Raw genomic sequence first — 18,665 nt, 5'->3', positions numbered from 1 at the left:
TATTATTTATCCCAGGGACGGTGAACTAATAATAAATGGTTACATAATGTAAATCTTGTTTTCTTTTGTTTTTTTTTTCTTTTATTTTTATTATTTAAAGAACATTCTATTCTATAAAAAAAATCTTTCCACACTAAGGGAGAAATAAAATTTTTTGTGTGCTTTTTTGAATTGAACTGCAATTCATTTATGTGTTTCTTGTTGCGTTTAAATGTATTCCTATATCCTACCACCGTCCCCGGTTACTAATTGTGGTACTTGGAAGGTCCACAGGATCTGAGAGCATGGATATGAAAGGGAGGTAGTTTGTAATTTTTTACTTTTGTTTGAAAGGTAGCGTTAGATGTTTCTACCCTTGGATCCTGCCGCCTTACAAAAACTCGAGGTAAAGAAGCTGAGGAAAGAGGATAATATTTCTAAGAATTACTGAAATGTTTCCTCTTTACTCCCTTCTTTAAAGTTTTTTATGTTTTTTTCCTATTTTTTTTGTTTTGTCTAATTTGTCCTTTTTAGTAAGCGCATAATTAGTTTTTTGTTGTGGGCAGATTTCTTCTTAAGAAAAAAAAATTTATTTTTTATTTGGCCTCTTTTATTAAGCGTGTAATTAATTTCTTGTGGGCAGATATTGCTTCATTAAAATTTTTTGGATTATTGGGACATCTTTTTGTTGTTGACTTCCCGTGGTGACCTTATTTATTTATTTATTTTTTGTTTTTACCTTATGTTGGCGTATTTTTTATCTGTGCTTTATGAATCCTTTTGCCAGTGTCTGTGACCAATGTCACTGTATTGTCCTTACCAACCGTTTCCTTTTTGTAAAGTGCCTTTTGTTTTCATTTTATCTGTTTATCCCTGACGTAAATCTCATCTCCTGGCCTAAATTCCTTAGCTCTTTTCCTTTTTTTATTCAATCGGAGATTTCTTAACTCCTGGTTTCTCTTGATTTGTTCCCTGATCTCCTTGTGGACCCTACTTTTGAAGTTGGTTAGGCCTTGGTAGTTAATTCTTTCGGTTCTGTTGAAAAATATGTCGCTAGGCTTCCTCTTCGTTACAGAGTGTATTGTTGTGTTGTAACGATCGACAGCAATATACACCAATTCCTTTGGTCTAGCGTTATTAATTTCTTTCCGGAGGCACCGATAAATCTCAATAATGGTAGAGTGGAATTTTTCGATCTGGCCGTTTACTTCACTTCTTTGAATTGGAGTCTGATATAGTTCGATTCCCAAACCTCTTATGTAGTTACATACCAAGGGAGTCATAAATCCCCTCTCATTGTGTGTGGAGTTGTGAAATAGTGTATTACTTTGGCTAGCTTAGAGCGGAGAGTGACGGATGCTTTGTTTTTAATGTGAAAAAGCTTGGCAAATTTTAAAAATTTGTCTATGCAAGCTAAAAATTTCTCCCCTTGAATTGGAGTCTCTTTTATCGGTGGTACTGCCGGATGCCTATCATACTTGTTAGCAAGGCAGGTTTCACAGTTAGAAGTGAAATTTTTTATCTTACTAGCCATTTTGGGAAAATAATACTTTTCCAAGATTTGTTCCCTATTTTCTTTTGAGTTTCTATGGGCCCTCCAATGTTCTGTCTCTATTATACCGCAAATCCTATCCTCGTTGGCCACATCCTCGACCACCCTCTGAGTCATCCTAATTTTGTATAAAAGGAAATGTTCTATATATACTTCTTGTAGGAGTTGCAAGTAACTTTCTGGAATCTTTATTCCATTTATGAATGCCGGGTTTAGGTGTTCCTTCAAGGCTTCGGTTAAGCTGGCCTTTTCAATTATATCTAGTCTCACATAATGACGAGTGAATCCTGGATGTGGGTTTTCAACACAAGTCATTGCATTCCCCACCGTAAAAATTATTTGGTTTCGGAAAACGTTCAAAGGGGCTTCTACGTGTGGAATAAGGTCCGAAGAATCCTGTTCAGCACTGTGAGCTGTCCCCTCGTCACTTCTAGCTTCTGTTGGTGCATCGTTGGGTTCCGACGGTGCTGTCAAATGGTTTGCCTGGGATGGAATTCTGGAGAGAGCATCCGCCACGACATTCGATTTACCAGGAGTGTAAATCAGTTCGTGGTTATACTCTTCTATTCTAGCCTTCCACCTCTTCAACTTGGCGTTATAGTTTCGACTTCCTAACGCAAAAGTGAGAGGCTGGTGGTCAGTGAAAATTCTAACTTTTTTCGCCCCATAGAGGTAGGATCTCAAGTTGTCTAGAGCCCAAACTATAGCCAACATTTCCTTCTCGTTTGTGGCACAGTTTTCCTCTGTTCTACTTAAAGATCTTGAGATGTAGGCGATGTGTCGATCTTTCCCTGTTTCTCCTTGGGATAGCACCCCACCAATGGCATAGTTTGAGGCGTCGGTGGTAAGGTTAAATGGTTTTTCGAAATCTGGAAATGCGAGAATATCTGAGGAAACGAGTAGTTTTTTTAGGGTATCGAAGGCCTGAAGGGCCTCGGAATTCATTTTGATACGCACTCTTCTAGATTGGTTTGCCTTGACCTGCGAATTCTCACCGCGTGTGAGATTGGTCAAGGGTTTAGCAACCTTAGCGTAATCTCGAATGAATTTTCGGTAATACGACGTCATTCCCAAAAAGATTTTTAGTTCCTTAAGCATTTCTGGGGGTGAGAGGTTCTCTATAGCTTGGACCTTTGAAGGATCTGCCTTCATCCCGTGGGATGTTATTACATATCCCAGAAATTCTACTTTCGTTCTCATAAACTTATTTTTTTCCAAATTCACTCTCAAATTAGCATCCGCAAGCCGTTTAAACACTATCTCTAAATTTACTAAATGTTCGTCGGTACTTTTTCCAAAGACAATAATGTCGTCGATATACACGTAGCATATCCTCCCTATATACTCTTTAAGGACGTCATCAATCATTCGCTGGAATATAGCCGGATCGTTTTTTAACCCAAAAGGTAATCTCAGAAATTCGTACTTTCCATTCATGGTTGAAAACGCTGTTTTGGGTATATCTGTTTCTTTCATTGTGATTTGGTGAAAGCCTGAGGTCAGATCTATAGTTGTGAAATATTTTGCGTTCCCTAAACTGGCCAGCGTTGCATTAGTACCTGGAATAGGATAGGCGTCTGGCACGGTGACTGCATTCAGACGTTTGAAGTCCACTACCATTCTATACTGCTTTTCACCAGAGGGTTTGGGTTTTTTCGGAACTACCCAAATAGGAGAATTGTACGGGCTTTTGGATGGTCGTATAATTCCTTCTTCAAGCAACTCAGTAATTTGTTTGTCTACCTCTTCCCTCACTTTTGCAGGATATGGGTAACTTTTCGTGTATATGGGCTCATTCGTGGTAGTCTTTATCTCAGCTCGAACTGTGGTTTTAATATTTGTTTTGATGTTAAGTGGACCGAACAAATGAGAATATTTTTCTATCATGGCTTTTGGGCTTGAGAGAATTGCGTCGGGTATATCGTCAGTTTCGAAAAAATTTAGGCTTCCTACGACTTTGTTTTTGAGCGGAATTCTTATATTGGGATCTATTGTAAGGACATGTTTTTTCCTGTCTATGACGGCACCCAGTTCTTTGAGGGTGTCATCGCCTATTATCCCATCAAACGAGCTTAAACCAGGAAGTGCGTAAAAGGTCACCATAGCTTCGTTACCAGCATTTTGGAAAAATCTCCCACTGATTTTTTTGTTTATTACTACAGGTCCTGCTACGGTGGTTACTGAGAAAGGTGGATTGACTGGGACTGTATTAGTTGCCAATTCAGGTCTTATAAAATTTTTATTTGCCCCTGTGTCAACTAGAAACTTTAGGGCTACTTTGTTTGGTGTCAAACAAGTGAGATAGGGTATACTGGATTGTGCGGTAGTCCTCATATGAAATAGGCTGGTGGCCCGTCCGCCATAAAATTTACCTGCTGGAAGTTGTCTTCTGTCGATTCAGCATACGCCGAAGGTCCGCTTTCTACATCTGCGCTGTTGGTTTCCATGTTGTAGAGCCTCTGCTGTTTGGGCATCTTTTCAATCGATGATGTAGGTCCCCTTTTGAAGGCGTTGTTATTCGTCGGTCGGTTCATGTAGTTCACCTGTCTGGTTTGAACACTGTCGTCGACATCCATTCTTTCCGCAGGTTTTGGGGCTGCGGGTCTACCAGGAGGTGCGGTGTTCGTCCCTTGATTGCCTTGGAATCTGTTGTAGGATGACCGGCTATTCCGACCGTGAACGAGGAGGTATGTAGACCGTGAACGAGGAGGTAACGGTGGTCTCTGAGTAACTTGCGACAGGGTATTGGTGGGGACATCTACTCTATTTGGAGTGTTTGCATGGACTATTGTGTTCCTTAATGTTAGGTTCTGGATGTCAAGGCAGGCCGAGTACGCTTCTGGCTGTGTTTTTGGCTTCTACACTATAAGCATACGCGACAATTCTGGACTGAGACCCCGTATGAAAACATCGAGTGCCCTGTTACGGTACGTTTCCACAAGGACCGACACGGTTTCCTGGCTATAGTCATCGCACTTGATTTTGTTCACTATTAGAGACAACTGATGATTGACCGTTGCGTAGAACTCATCTTGTTTTGAACCTCTCTGAGCTAGCTGATTCAGTTGGTGCTCTAAAGTCCTAATGTCCCTTTTGTCTTCGTAATGCAGCGATAATACCCTTTTTATTTCTACCCAATCGCTATCGAAAACATTATACGCTACCAGTGCTGCATCGGCAAAGCCACGGATTTTCTGCCTAATATGTTGCAGGATGGCACGATACAGGGGCTTTTCCTTGACGATATCGTAGGCCGACAGAATTCCTTCAACGCTGTGAACCCATGAGATGTATTGAGAAGGGCTGCCTTCAAAAACTTGCAGCTCCTTCACGCAGTCGGGAAGTCTGCCAATATCCTTTAGGTCTTGCTCCGACAGTGGTGTTCGCACCGCTGCCAATACCCCCTGTGGCTGCGTTCTTACGCCACTCTGTTCTACTCTTCCCAATCGCTCATCGATTCTGGCAAGATTTTGTTCTAAACTCGCTTTATTGCATTAAATTTTCCCTAGCCTAGAGTTCAGAGCAACACCGTTGCTTTCGATACCTCCAAGGCGTGTCTCAAGCCGCCTAATCTGCTCGAGGAGAGCATTGATGCTCATTAACTTTCCTGGCTAAAGCGTCCATTTCAGAAAAAAAAATTTAGTTTGAGATTAAAAAATATATTTTTAAATTTTGATTTGGCACACAGTGGCTCTTTAAAATTTGTTTTTATTTTTTTGTGTTACTTACTGGCGTTCGCGATCACCTGACGGGATAGTCCTTATAGCACAGACGATTTGTTTGTTTTTTGTTTTAGTTTTAAGGTTGTCCTTACACTCTGACAGTTTCCTGCAAAGAAAACAAGGACTTTAGTTACATTTGTGAAACTTTTACCGTGTTCTTATGGCAACGGCGACATGTACCAAGTTGGCGTTTCACAGTACATTAGTCTTTAAATAATTATGGTTTTGGTCAGGGGAGGCTGTGCCATTCCTTTTTAGTCGTCGACAATCAGATTGTAGGCAACCTACTAAGGCACAGTTGCTCCACAACGCTCTGGACATATTGAAAATCTTTAGCGTGTTCTTATGGGTACGCTGAAAGTATCGCAAGTAACGAGTGACCGTTTCCAGTGTGTGCTGATGTGTACCCTGGAAACTCCACAAAAGGATAAGCCGGCCCAAGTGTGTTCTTATGTGTACGCTCGGGTTAACTTTTTCAGAAGGAAATTTTTACCGTATCCTGAAGGGAGCGGCAAGTTGCATATTGCAAAAAAAATTTTTTGTGTACATGACACGGTCACAGGAGTCGTTAACCATTTTTCGGCCTTTGGTATGGTGAGGTCCGTCCTAGAAGTATAGGTATACGGACTCACCCAGCCAATGTGATTATACGTGCACTTGGAATAGCAATAGTGGGGCCGTAGGATAATTCACTTATCAAATGTTTCAATTTTCGTGTTGAATTTTATTCGCGCGCCAGAGGATCTTAGGGGTCACAGGCTCGCTTCTTTTGATATTATTCCTGTATAGCCCTCTGAGGGCTTTTAGGATTGGACGTAGTAATTTATTGCTTGTAGCATCACTTTTCACTCAACTTTTTGTTATTCACTTGTTTTTTGTTTTTTTTTTTTGTATTACTCGTTTTACCTCTCCTGGGGAGAGGAGCTTTTATACCCTGGAGGGTCCCGAAGGGAATCGCAGAGTTAAGCTATCATTATAACCGGAGGGTCCGCTCGAAGGTGAATCTCGGTTTTGGTATTTTCGTTATTGGCTGTACAAGCCTTAAATTATTTAAGCTGAGGTCTTGCCTCTCAATTTTTTTCTTTTTCCCTTAGCACTCCACTATCACTATCACTTTGTCACTAATCACTATGGACCTCACATTTAAGGAGGTCCTTTTTGAAGGACCCACTTGCCAGTGGGTCCCTGCTCGGGCGCCAGTTAAGGAGCCCAAGGGCTGGGGCTCCAAAAAGTTAAAGTTGGGCCAAAATAATATTTTATCGCTTGCGTGGCGAATCACACGACTTGAATTTTGTCCGCATATCATATCGCTTACGCTGCAGTTCCCATGGATTGCATTTTGTCTGCTTACGCAATATGATATCGGATCAATTACCTACGTTGGCTTTGCTTGTGTTTGTTGAAGTGTGCTGTCAGCACATTCTTACAAGTAAGTGTGTCTGCCCCCTTGTTAAGTTATATATAGATTAGTAAGCTCCAAACGGTCGGCGGACGAGTTAGTCTTAACTGTCGGGGATCATCAAATCACTTCATAGGATTCCTTAAAATACTTAGGAGTGCACATTGACTCTAAGTTAACTTTCAAAGAGCACTTCAGAGCGGTGGGGGAGAAAATTACCAAAGTTAATGGAGCACTTATGCGAATAATGCCTAACATTGGTGGTCCGAGCGAAGCTACACGTCAGCTATTGTCCACAGTAACCAGCACAATAATACTATACGCAGCACCAGTGTGGTATGGATCTAAACGGACCCATCAAAAATATATATTAGCAGCGTACCGACTTGCTTCTTTAAGAATAGCAAGTGCTTATCGGACGGTGTCCGACGACGCGATCCTCGTTCTAACCCGGAAAATCCCAGTGGACTTACTGGCAAGCACTAATATCGAGCGAGCGTCTGAAGAAGACAAGAAAAGAGCAAGGACACAAACAATAGCTAAGTGGCAAGAACGGTGGGAGGCCTCGAGTAAAGGGCGTTGGACTTTCACGCTAGTTTGGAACGTAGCTCAATGGAATGAGCGGAAGCACGGCGAACGGAACTACCATCTCACGCAGATAATGAGTGGACATGGCGGTTTCAAAGAGTATTTATGGAAGCGTAAGATAGAAGAATATCCTCGTTGCCCAATGTTTACCACGGAGTTAGCAAACGCAGAACACGTTATGTTCCACTGCCCCCGTTTCTACGAGGAAAGACTCGCCTTGCATGGAGTCTTTGAGGAGGAATCTACCACGAGAAATTTAGTATCACATATGTGCAACAGGAAAGAGTGCTGGACTGCAGTGAGCAAAATGGCATTTATAGTAATGACACGCCTGATGGATGCTGAGAGGGAGCGTAGAGAAATGCGCATGCGAAGCAGTGGCGATTAAATGGACACTCAGAGCAAATAGCGGGAACCTGGACGCAGGGACAACAGTAGGCTCTTAAAAAATAAATGAGAAATATGGAATGCCACCCTGAAGTAATGCGAAAGTGGTGCCGGGGTGGGCGACGGTTCCAAAACGGGGGTTTTTTTAGTCTACGGACACACGGTTGCTGCGACGGCAGCAATTATGGTGCATTAGGCATTTGTCAGCCTCCCCGCAACAAAAAAAAAAAAAAAGATTAGATATTAGATATATTTCATACATATGTACCTACCTATTAAGAGCGTGTCAGTGCTCGCCAGTATATTAAAACGTTGAAACTTAATGGAAACATTAACAAAGAAACCTTTTATTTTTAAACATTATTCACAACGGTTTTTTTAATTGCTTTGTTAATTTTCAACAAAAAAAAATATTTCTTTTTCCAATTTCCGAATAATTCATGTTCAGTACGGTGATTTCACTATGTTCAGTACTGTGCTGAAGACTTCATACCTTTCATCAATCGGGCTGAACAATAACCTAATCCCATTCGTAATATCCAAAAAATCGGGTGTATAAGGTATGAAATATTTAGTGAACAAATGTACACACCTCAGCGATTTCTAAGATAAATATTTTAAAAATTTAGGGAAAATTCTGCTTATTTGAAACCTTCTTCGTTCCGATCAGACACATTTTTCAATCCCACCGCTGCTAGCCTCCCCAAATGAAGCACCATCCTATTTCGTGGTTTCCCAATTGTTTTTATGCGCTAATGGCATCACTGATCCTCTTCAGAACTTTGTACGGGCCTTCCTAACTGCACCAAAATTTGGATGGAACACCTTTCCGCCGGTGAGGGTTGTATAACAGTACCAAATCTCCCTCCAAGAAACCTTGCGAATTGTTGTTCTCGTCGTACCTGCGTTTCATCTTACCACTCTTTAACCTGTTTCGTTGCCTCGCACTCTGTTGCTTGGCCACTGGACTACTTTGAAGAAGCTGAGCTTGACCGATTGGCTTTGCATAATCAGTATCGTTCTGACGGTTCACAACAGTAGTGCGCCCTGGCTTGAAACCACCCATGCATTCATTAGGGTTTGTTAATGCCAGTGTTTTCCTCGCAGGTACCTTTGATTTTCATTTGTTTGGCCCATTCGCTCCATCAACCTTTGCCCGATCTACTGCCTTTGACTTTTGTGGTCCTTGTCGAATCTCCTCCATCAGCACTCGCTTACTGCTGAACCCTTTCTCCAAACTGAAGTTAAGTGGCACATCCTTGTTTTTATAGCGCATAACCTCTCTTCATCTATTCCTTCTCTGTCTTTTTCCGCCTACAACATCACAAAATCTTTAATTATGTTGTTAGCCAAATTCAGTGCGAATCATTCACTTAATTATTTTTGTAACGTTGGTCTCCCATAGTGAGTCCCCGAGTTCCAAAGACTGTCTATCTACTTTGTTGCGCATAGTCAGCAAAAAAGCCAAAGGGCTGAAAGTTGTTCATATCAATGCGCAAAGCCTTTATAAAAAGCTTGACGAGTTGGGGTTTCTGTCAGAAGGCTCCGATATTGATGTCATATGTGTTTCAGAAACATGGTTTTCTTCGTTTCATAAAAATGATATGGTGAAGATAAATGGATACCAACTTTTCAGAGTTGATAGAAGTGGTCATGGTGGTGGTGTTGCTATATATGTAAAAAGTGGTATGTCCTGTAAATTGTGTTGTTTTTTTAGCCCAGGTGATCCTGTGGAATATGTGTTTATTCATGTGTTTTCTGAGAATAATAGTAGGCTTCTTATCTGCTGTGCATACAGACCGAATCCGCGTTTATTGAATTTCTTCAATCGTTACTAATAGACTATGACAATATTTTCATCGCTGGAGATTTTAATAGTAACCTACTGATGGATGCCAGTTTAAAATAAAGCATGGAATCTCTGGGACTTTTTCCCACAAACTGTGCTATACCAATGCATTTCACAAATACTAACTCTTCTCTTTTAGATTTATTTTTTGTCAATGATCTTCATAAAATGATTCACTACACGCAACTATCCGCCTCCAGCTTCTCAAAACACGACCTGATATTCCTAAATTACAACTTCCAAACATCATGTAGGCCAAGTTCGTTCACGTATCGCGATTGCAGAAGTATAGATTATTATTCTCTTTCTGAGTTCGTGGAGTCGGTTGAATGGAGCTTGATTCGTGCGTTAACATCGGTTGATGACCAGACAAAGTTTCTGCAGGATATCATAAATAAGTTATTCGATGATCACGTTCCATTAAAAATAAAAACACCTAATGCACCTTCGTAACCAAGCCTACTCACGGTGAAAAAGGTACAAAACAGTCGAAGCGCATAACTGCTTTAAAACAGCTCTGCATACTGCAAAAACAGCCATAAGACTGGCCAAGGCAAATTATTTTAAGTATAAGTTAAGTTCTGCTTTGAATACAAAAAAAAAAGTGGATCAAAATCAAACAAATAAGAATTGGAAAGCCCAAAAGTGACCTGTCTCATCCCCCTGATGTTGACATCAACGAAATAAATAATACTTTTGTAAGACTACCAAACTCAGCGGACAATGTGTGTATTGATAACTACTCTGTGCGTGTTAATGTTGACACTAGCCCTTTTGAGTTTGTTTGTGTCGATAATTGTGATGTTGTCCAAGCCACTTTCTGTGAAGTCTAACGCAATGGGGTTTGATGGTATATGTTCAAAGTTTTTAAAAGTCATTCTTCCCAAAATCCTTCCCCACATTACTTACTTGGTCAACTCAATTTTGACGACCGGTGTCTTCCCAATATACTGGAAAGCTGCAAAAGTTATTCCAATCCGTAAACAAAATAATGAGTATCGACCAATATCCATACTCCCTTTCCTCTCTAAGGTAGTTGAACGTATTCTACATGGGCAAATCGTATCATATGTACGTGAATACAAGCTCCTGTCAGACAGTCAGTCCGGTTTCGGGTCAAAGCGAAGCTGTACAACGGCACTATTATCTGTGATAGAATAAATTCGTGAGCGAGTGGATGAAAGTTACATTGCCTTGTTAACACTTCTTGACCACTCTAAAGCTTTTGATTCTGTAGACCACACTCTGCTCTGTAGGAAGCTGGAAAACTTATTTAACTTCAAGCAGTATGTATAGATGGTAAAAAGTCTGACTTCCTACATGTCTTAAGAGGCGTCCCTCAAGGCTCTATCCTGGTTCCTCTTTTATTTGTATATCAGTGACTTACCCGATGTCCTTAAGTATTGTAATGTTCATATCTACGCTGATGATGTGCAGTTGTTTACGTGTTGTCCTCGTGATCAAACTAGATTGTGCATAAGTAACTTAAACCACGATTTGAGTCAAATATTTTCATGGGCTACTATGAATGGCTTATGTATAAACCCGAATAAGTAAAAAAGTATTGTTATTTATAGAAGGTCTTTTCCCACTAATGATTTAGAGAATGTAGTGTTTGACAATTCCGTTATAGAATACGTAGACACGGCGAAAAACTTAGGTGTAATTTTTAACAAAACATTGACATGGAAAGACCATATTTGTAGAACGGTTGGAAAAGTGTATGGAATGCTTCATACACTATGGTTAACACAGTATTTCACGCCTTTGCACATAAGACTACTTCTAGCTAAAGCGTACTTAATATCTACGCTACTCTATGGTTGTGAGATTTGCTCAAACTGTGACTATGTGTGCAAGAAATGTTGTTTACAACAACATTGCTAGATATGTTTATGGGTTTAAAAGACTTGACCACGTATCACAACATGCTGAAAGGTTGCTAAACATTTCTTTCGAAAATCTTAAAATTCAAAACACTGTCCTTCCTCCATAAATTGATACACACGAAGGAACCTGACTATCTATATCGTAAGCTTATTTTTCCGCAATCATCAAGATCGGTGCTTCTTCTTACGCACATTAGATACGCACGCTAACCTCTGAACGCCAATTCTTTGTTACTGTAATACGTCTTTGGAACTCCCTACCTACAAGTCTCCGACTCTTAAGTAATGGTCTACACTTCAAAAAAGAGCTAACATCATTTTTTAACGACTCTCAAACTTGATCTCAAATTGTTGTTGTTAAAATGTTCATTTCTAAGTCCCTTTCCTTTCTCTGTGTCTTCTTTCTTTATTTTTTAAATACTATTCTATCTATAATCAGCCAAAGGTTATCATCACTACTGCTGTCTTTAATATTTTTTAATTACTTTTCTTTAGTTTTAAGATTTATATCTAAAAATACATAAATATTTAACTATTATCTGTTATATTTAATTTAATTTGATTTATCCAATTTATTATTATAAATGTTCAATTTTTATAGCTCATCCTATTCATGACTAGCACTGTTAAATAATTTGTCAAAATTGTTGTGCTAGGAACAAATTTTCAAATAAAATACAAATACAAAAAAACCCTCTGTATGTCGATTCTGATGCCATGGTCAGCTAAGACTGACTGATTTCATCAACAATCTCTGCCACAACGAATTTGTGTAGAACCGTGACCTTTCCAATTAAGACTTCACATGCCACTTCTCCCTGGACATGGTTAAACTCGCCAGTGACCGTACGCAATCTTGCTCCATATAATAGCTTTATTCTCCTTTTGACCAAGCCAGATCGGATTAAGGAATGAGATGCGCCCGTATTTACAGTCAGTGCAAGCTCCTTGCCATCGACATTTTCTCTGACGGTAAGACTGCCCGATTTTCTTCCGATTTGTTATACTGATATCACAGGACATTCACTAGCTGGAACAAGTTCTCGATCTTTACATCTAGCTCGCTCTTGCTCATCTCCTCCAGCTTTGTACTTAAGACCACCCATGCTGTTGGAACCACTAGAATCAAAACCACAACGACGTGTAATGTGACATGGCTTCCCACACTTAAAGGATTTGACTGCATCATTATTCCTCTTTACATCTAGCTCGCTCTTGCTCATCTCCTCCAGCTTTGTACTTAAGACCACCCATGCTGTTGGAACCACTAGAATCAAAACCACAACGATGTGTAATGTGACTTGGCTTCCCACACTTAAGCATTTGACTGTATCATTATTCCTCTGCTGTGTTCCCTTCAATGCTTCCAAATTTTGTCTACCCACTCTGGTCTTTCTACTTCCACTCGGTGGGCTTTGTACGCTGGCTTACTCAAAATTGAGGCTGTTTCCTGAGTTAGTGCATGTGATACCGTTTCAGCGAATGTTGGTTTTGGATTCGCATATGTACCACGTTTCGTTTCGACATCCCGTATTCCATTTATAAAGCTCTGAATTTTGACCCTCTATATATTTCACGGGTGCGTCTGCATTTGCGAGATGAGCCAATCTTTCAACATCCGAAGCAAGTTCCTGCAGAGTCTCATTAGCCTTTTGGTAACGGTTTTACAACTGAATTTGGTATATAATAATAATGCTTCATAACTTTTCCGTTCGTACTCTAGAATAGTCTGTAAGATTTCGGCAGCTGGTACTTTCAATGCTACGAATAGTGCAGCAACTTTATCTTCAGCATTCCAGTTGTTCACTGTTGCGGTCTTCTCAAACTGTAATTTAAAGACCTGGATAGGAACAGAACCGTCAAAAGATGGAGTTTTGACCTTCGTATTACTCGCTGAAGCAGCCGGGCAATTAAGTTCCAACTCCTGGATACGTCCTCTCAAAGCATCCACCTCGGCCTCGATTTTTTCCTCAAACTGTATTATTTTCTCATCCATTCGCGCTTCAAGTTTTGATGATATACGCGCCTCTTGTGCTTCGAGTTTACTGTTATGCGTGTTTCTTGTTCTTTCAATTGTGTTTCCATCTTGGTTGTTATACGAGTCTCCTGGGATTCTAGTTGGGCTCCCATCTTGGATGTTATGCGTGTCTCCTTTGATTCCAGTTGAAATGCCATTGTCGATGTTTGTGCAGATATTGCAGCCAGTAACACGTTCAAGTCTGTGCTCGTAACTGTCTGCGATGTTTCGTTTTTCTCTCCCATTTTTGTTAATCTCTCGTCTCCATCAGAATGAAAGACATACGCGTCCACATTAATTCCTTCCGACTCCATAACCTCTCGTAGCCGTGCTTGAAGTTCAATCTTATTGCTGGTTGTATTCAATCCACAGTTCTCCAACTCCTTTTCCAGTTGCTGGATGTTTAATTCACTTAACTTTGCCATGTCCAAGTTGTATTCGAAATCTTTGGAATTTATTCAACAATTCCTCTTCTGACACCAATTGTAACGATTTCTGGGGAAAATTCCGCTTATTTGAAACCTTCTGCTAACGTTCGAATCGTTAAACTGTTGAATAACTTACTCAAATATTCAGTATTGCAACTGGTCTTTATTTAGATTACTTTGGGAGTAGTACTTCACAATTATACTTCACAACCAATAGCGTGTTTAAATTAAAACTGATTCTTCATTCCTCAGCTTGCCCTGCTTTTACACTCTCTTTTGCCTCGTCCGCATATTTCTACGAAGGTATAGACGTTTCGCCTTCTAGAACTGCTGTAACTCCTGCTTGGTAATTGAGCTACATATATGCGTGTGTATGTGTGAGTAACAACTTCGGCTAATGACTACATCTGTGTGTGTGAGGTATCTCTTCGTTGCCTTGTATGTATGTGTGTAAATGATGATTGAAGTGTTCATGTACACAAGTGTGGCTTGCCTTAATGTTTTTTGTTGTTGCGTGATAATTTACTAACAGCCTAGTGATGTAAACATTCGCCACAATATAAAATAAACAAGTCAGGAAGGCTAAGTTCGAGTGTAACTGAACATTACATACTCAGCAGCTTGCAAAACATTTAAATTACCCTCTTTTAAAAGTGGGCGGTGCCACGCCTATTGTCCAAAATTTTACTAATTTTCTATTCTGCGTCATAAGTTCAACCCACCTACCAAGTTTCATTGCTTTATCCGTCTTTGGTAATGAATTATCGCACTTTTTGGTTTTTCGATATCGAAAAAGTGGGCGTGGTTCATTTTAAATAGCGATCTGTGATGAGTGCTCAGGAACTTACATACCAAATTGTGTGAGGGTGCAAAGTCTCACGTTTTTTGTGGTCTGCAAGAAATAGCTATGACTGGGTCGATTTATTAACTGATATTCCACGTTGACAATAACAATTTTTTGAAAAAATAAAAAAAATAATTTTTTTTTGGGTTTGGGGAGTGTTTTGGTCGAAAAATTTACCTTTTCGCCATTTTTTTTGCAGGCTCGAAAATTAGTTTTTTGGGTATGCGTAGTGGAACTTTTTTTCCTGGGCCCAAATCCTATCGCAAAATCGATGGCGCGATATCGGTTAACTTTCGTTCATACAAATCGACACAGATTAATGACCATGAATCACTTATCTCAACAATATATGACGTAAACGTAAGTATTTGATGAAATTTGTAGCTTCTAGCCGTTAAAAAGGGGCCAAAAATGACAGTTTATATGGGGTATATAATATTTATACCTCCGATCTCTATGATTTTTTCAGGCAACCATATATGCTATATACGTAAGCATTCGGTGAAATTAGAAGCTTCTAGCTGTTAAAATGGGGCAGTAATTACGAAAAGCTTCTTGTCTGAACAATCGGTGTGTGGCATATATGCTATATATACGACCGATATCGTCAATTTTTTCACACAACAATATAGGAAAGCATATGGTGAAGTTTTAAGCTTTAATCTGATAAATTGAGGAAGATATGACAAAAAACCTCTTCTGAAAAATTGGTTGTATAGGGGATATATGAAATAGTGGTCCGATCCGGCCGGTTCCGACAAATGTTTAATTTTATCAAGATACTCAAAAAATTGAGGGACTAGTTTGCATACACACAGACAGACGGACATTGGTAAATCAACTCAGCTCTTCATCCTAATTATTTCGGTATACTTAATGGGGGGTCTATATATTTTCCTTTAAGGACTTACAATTTTGAGATTCGTGACTAAGTTAATATACCATTTCATCTTCATGAAAGGTATAAAAATTTTTTGTCAGAAATTGCATGTTTTATTGGGCTGACGACAGAGTGGAAGCGAGAAGCGTTGCTATAATATAAAAATAGAAAGCTATAAAAATGATTTTTATAGAAAGTTGTAAAAGATGTAAGAGTGCCAGAAACGTTTCAAGTGACAGTTTACAAGAAGAGGAACGTGGGCATCTTCAAAGGGTTAGATATACCCACGCCAGGTAAGCTTGTTGTAAGAGGCGTCTTAAACACCCAAATAATTCAAGGGATTGCGTAGCGCAATCCTTTCAAGCGCTTGCCAGCGCAATTTATAGCTTCTCCAACCCAATTATCAAACCCACCTTATCATGTCGAAATGCTGAAGAGGCAGTTTTTGTTTTATTGTCACACACCTGGACACCCTAGCAAACAAATGCGCAAACAGATGCTTATTCTAGCCCATCTCCCAAGAGGGTTAAGGGAACATCTCCATAAGCACTATGATGATATCTGACACCTGCCAATACAGCCGTTTGATCCAGATAATCGTAAGGTCCTAGAAAAAATCCACAAAGAATCGGGTCTTGTTGTTGTATTAGCAGTGCCTTGCCTAATCCAATAGGCGCAACCACTCACAAATTGTCATCAATATCCTCTAACTGGACTGCAAAGAAGCTCACAGTTTCAAAAGAGGTGGACCGGAGTGAAAGGCGGTTTTAGAAGCGTTGGTACCCCATTGCAATTAAAGATATGGTTGGTGTCATGTGGAGACACATTGGAAGCAGGATATATATTGTAACGAATTTACTTGCAAATCCTCTTATTTGCCCTTCTGCTAAGTTCGAATCACTAAACTGTTGAATAAATAACTCCAATATTGAATAATGGAAAAATGGCCTTTATTAAAGTACTTCACAATAACACTTATACTTTGCAACTAGCTGGCTTAATAACCAAACTGATAGCTTAAATGAAACTGACTTTCAAAATAATACTACTATGGCTCGCTAGATAGCGTCTTAATCGAAACTGCTTGATAGCTCACATCAAACTGAATTCCAGCGCCTCTACATTTGCTGCCTTTTATACTCTCTGATTTCAACGTTCGCATCTTCTAGGCGCTTCCATTTCCAGAATCTACTAGTTGCCATCAGCTCTCAAACTTCTCAGCTGTAACTACAATTGCACGATTTCATAGCTTCTCTCATTGCATACTTTCAGGAGTATCTCAGATATATGCATATGTTTGTGCATTGATTCTCCGCTGCTCGTACACTCAGAGAAAAACGCCGTTCTAAAATCCAGCACCACCGGACTCAATTCAAGCTTTTCATGTTGTTACTTTTTTGTTCTTGAAAAACGAACGACCTGTTCTCAAAACAACAACCTTGTTCTTGAACTGACAACCATGTTCTTGAAAAGAGAACGGCTGGTCTTAAAATATGAACAAACCACCCCTCCCACCCCCCCTCCCCCCCCCCCCCCCCCCCCCCTCTCGTCCTCCAAAGATCAAGAACAAACCTTTCTTTAATTGAGACCGAAAAATGTTAAATCGACCACAAATCGTTCTCGAAGCGTGAGAACGAAAATTCTTAAATCAAGCCCAAGAAGTGCTTGAAATGAGCACAGAAGATTCACACATCAATACCAAAGTGGTCATAAAATGCGAACGGTGTGCTTGGAAAAACTGTTCTTAAAACAAGCCCATCGGTCACGAGTTAAGAAAAAACGTACTTAACAGACTTTTGTCAACGAATGTTCTTAATTTTGAACTTGTTTCGTTCGTTTTAGAACGATTTTTTCTCTGAGTGTATACGTACATGGTACATATGTGTAGACGCAATTATTGTTTCGTTTATGTGGATACATAATGATTGATCTATGGATGTGCATGATATCACTGTTTAGCATCGGCTTAGAGATAGCAGCACCCCTTAGTTTTGCTAATATTCGTAACACTGCCCTCCACCTAAGTCTGATCGTCCCGATTAGACAAATCTGCCGATCTTAACGTTGCCAGCCTTTCCAAATGGACCACTTTCATTTTGGTTCGTGGTTTACCGATGGTTTGTATGCGGTACACTACATCGTTGATCCGTTTTACAACTTTGTATGGGCCTTCCCAATTACACTGCAATTTCGGGGACAAACCTTTTGGGTTGTATAACAGCACCGAATCTCCTTCCTGAAAACCTTCCGAATTAATTGCTTTATCGTATCTGGCTTTCATCTTGTCACTCATAATCTTTGTTCGTTGCCTTATCAGATCATGTATTTCTCTTAGCTCTTCTTCCAAATCACTAGTGGATTTCTTGGCATTTCTCTCCGTATTGGCATCTATCCCAAACTTCAAATCAGCTGGCAGTCTAAGGTCATTGCCAAAAATTACTTTTGCAGGGGTTTCGCCCGTTGTCTCATGCACTGCTGATCGGTAAGCCATCAATAATAATGGTATGCGGGTATCCCACTCTTTATGGTACTTGTCTACTACTTTCCTTAAGTGCTCCTCCAATGTTCTATTGAATCGTTCTACCATACCATCGGATTGAGGATGCAATGCAGTTGTCCGTGTTTTTCGAATGCCCAATGATTTACACATTTCCTGGAACACAGCTGATTCGAAATTCCTGCCTTGGTCAGAATGTAACTCCATTGGTACACCATGCCTTGCAACCCAATTGTTTATAAACACTTCTGCTCCGTTTCCGCTTCTTGATTTGGGATTGGGTATACCTCTGGCCATTTGCCCAAAAAATCCATAACTACCAGTACATATTTGTTTCCGCCGTTGCTAGTAGGAAATGAACCGGCGACATCCATAGCGATCCTTTCCAATGGCGCACCTGAGTTATATTGCTTCATCTGGCCATGACTTCGGGTTCTGGGCCCTTTCGCTCTGCTGCAAACCTCGCAGTTCGCAATCCACTCAGTGACCGACTGACGGCAACCAACCCAATACAATCTCTGTTTAGTCTTCTCGATCGTCTTCGTGATTCCAAGATGACCTCCGCTTGGACCATTATGCAGCTCGCTGAGCACGTCAGGTATCCTCTTTCTGGGAACAACTATCAGTTTCTTCT

At 40.1% G+C, this 18,665-nt stretch overlaps 1 protein-coding gene across 1 annotated transcript in view; it reads left to right on the top strand.

Annotated features, from left to right (window-relative positions):
- The window catches only part of dop (microtubule-associated serine/threonine (MAST) protein kinase dop), a 176,435-nt gene that overhangs the window by 41,572 nt on the left and 116,198 nt on the right, over positions 1 to 18,665 (top strand). The gene's annotated exons all lie outside the window — the stretch shown is intronic.

This window comes from Eurosta solidaginis, chromosome 5 (assembly GCF_040869045.1).
Source record: "Eurosta solidaginis isolate ZX-2024a chromosome 5, ASM4086904v1, whole genome shotgun sequence".
In the NCBI taxonomy this organism is placed as follows: domain Eukaryota; kingdom Metazoa; phylum Arthropoda; class Insecta; order Diptera; family Tephritidae; genus Eurosta; species Eurosta solidaginis.
This window is presented reverse-complemented; position numbering and strand designations above follow the sequence as displayed.